We start from the raw sequence: 2,809 nt of genomic DNA on the forward strand, positions 1-2,809 counted from the left end.
ATTTTTCCATGTCACCTGGGTACTTCAACGCATTCAACACATTGAATTTTACTTCTTGATCGTCGACCCTGATGGTCAATTCCCCTTTTTGCACATCGATCAGTGCTCGCCCTGTTGCAAGAAATGGGCAACCCAAGATGATAGGGACTTCTCTATCAGCTTCGTAATCCAATTGGAAAAAATCTGCCGAAAAGATAAACTTGTCCACTTGAACGAGTACATCCTGTATCTTGCCCTCAAGATGCTTTATTGATCCTATCAGCCAACTGTAATGTGATCGTGTTGGTCTTGCATTGCCGATATCCAGCTTCTTAAAAATCGACAAGGGCATTAGATTTATGCTTGCCCCTAAATCACACAGCGCGTTCCCAACCATCTTCCCTTCTATCGTGCAGGGTAATGTAAAACTCCCAGGGTCCATTTTCGTGGGGATATTTTTTTGAAATAGTGTGCAACATACATATGTTAGTGCAACTGTTTCATTTTCCCCGATCTTTCTTTTATTGGCAAGGTTATCCTTGAGAAATTTTACATAACTCGACATCTGTTCTAGTGCTTCTATTAAGGGAATATTAATGTGTAGCTGTCAGAGAACATCCAAGAACCTCTGAAATTGCTTATTATCGTCTTTCTTCTTCAACCTGGACGGGAAAGTTGGAGGATCCCGCCTTACTTCTTGTTGCGTTGGCTGTTTGTTGAGGTCCTGTTCTTGCTGTGTTTCATTATCTGGAGGTTGCGTTGATTGAGAATTCAAGTCTTGAGAAGCTTCATCTTTGTAAGTCAACTTGCTTTTGAACTAGTTATTTTTCCACTATTAGTTGATTGGTCATCATCATAAGTCAAATCTATTGGTGTTGTTGTCGCATCTGGTACTGGTGGCATAGAGGCTGTTGTTTTGCCATTTCTCAATGTCACTGTGTGACATTGCTCTTTACCTCGCTACCCCAATGCTCCTGAGTTGCTGTGCCGCGTACCAGGTGCTTTCTTCTTTAATTCCTTCGTAAGCTGATCTATCTGTTCTTCTAGTTATTTAAGGGAGTCAGCTTGCGATTGTCTCATTGCCTCACTCTTTTCAATGTAATGTTTTAACGATGTCTCTAGAGACGAGGTGCTATAAGAGGTATCATATAAGAACGGTTGGTCATAGGGTGGTATACCTTGAGAATTACCTGCGTTACAGTCTGGAGTAATGAACACCAGAGGGTTGCCTCTATCCCCTTGATAACTGTTTTGATAGAAACTATGGCCCCCCTGGTTATGATTCCCGTCCCAACTTGAAGTTTAGTGATCCCACCAACTAGGATTGTAGATGTTGCCAAACGATTCATCGTAGATAGAATATACGGGTTGTTGATTCCATGGGCAGACTTCTACTGGATGTCTCTCTCCACATTCGACGCAATTCATTGCGGCCACGTGAGTTAACGCATTAACTTGCGCTGATCCTTGAGAGAGAGTTCTCTATTGGTTAGCCATCGTCTGGAGGAGTGAGGTCATTGTGGTCATTTGATCGACCAGTGCGCTCATTGTATCAGTTGACACATCAGCACTTTCTACTCTTTCTTGCTTTAGACCTCTTACCTTAAGCCCGGTATCAATCCACTCATCAGAATGTCGCGAGATGCGATCCAAGATATTCTTTGCTTCCATATATGAGATCTATTCATTAATCCTCCTTCTACGAAGGCATCGACAACTACTAGCGTTGATTGGTCTAAGCCATTGTAAAAGGTTTCCATCATAATACTATTGGGAATCCCGATATGCGGACAGCTCTTCAATAACTGTCGGAATCGCACCATGCGGTGCTCAAGGTTTCATAACCCTTTTGCTCAAAATTCAGCACATCCCTCCATCTCATTGCGTTGATGGCTGGAGGGAAGAATCTGTTCATGAACCTATCAACCAACTGTTCCCATGCTTTAATCTCATTCGGCTCTAATGACTGAGCTCACCTCTTTGCTTCATCCCGCAATGTGTATGAGAAAAGATATAACCTAAGTCTTTCTTTAGTCATATCAGGCATGGAGAATGCGCTGCACATGTCTACAAAATTCATCAAATGCGCATGTGGGTCTTCTCCTTGTAATCCCCCAAATTGATCCATATTCTAAATCATCAGTATAATTGGTTTTATTTCAACGCTTACATTCTCCTCAACTATTTGTCTTGAGATTCCTAGTGAGGAGTTATAGAAATCTGGCGCTGCATAGTATCTCATTGGGACATCATGATCAGCAGCAAGAAATATGGAGCCTTGTGCTGGCTCATTTTCCCTTTGATTCCCTGCGGGAGCCTTGTTATTATTAGCCATGATTCTTCACCACTTAATTCGGCCTTGATGTGCTTGTGCGCGAATAATACACTTGATCTCTGGGTCCACTTAGAATTTCTAGATCACTCCAGCACTCCTAAGCCGTCAGACTGCTCTTCGTGTTGAACAGCTTGTACAAAGAGATATGTCCTGCAAAATACTACAAACATACTCAAACAATAAACCGTTAACCAATTCCTCGGCAACGGCGCCATAAACTTGTAATGCAAAATTTTGTACTATGATACAAGTCCATGCCATAAACTTGATGACATAGATTTTATGCAATGATATGCGATACTACTTCTAGATATGCATTATTAACAAATGTTCTTGTAGTATGTTGTGCGTTGTCACAAATTTCCTTGCGTTGAAACCAAGTATAATTTCACCACAAGTTTCTCGGTGTGATCCGAGGTCGAACACAGGGACTATTTGAGGTTATTATGTTATATTTGTGATATATGCAACCAGACATTTTTCAAATTAATAAAG

Source organism: Benincasa hispida, chromosome 5 (assembly GCF_027475165.1).
Source record: "Benincasa hispida cultivar pf3 chromosome 5, pf3_genome.v1.1, whole genome shotgun sequence".
NCBI classification, from domain to species: domain Eukaryota; kingdom Viridiplantae; phylum Streptophyta; class Magnoliopsida; order Cucurbitales; family Cucurbitaceae; genus Benincasa; species Benincasa hispida.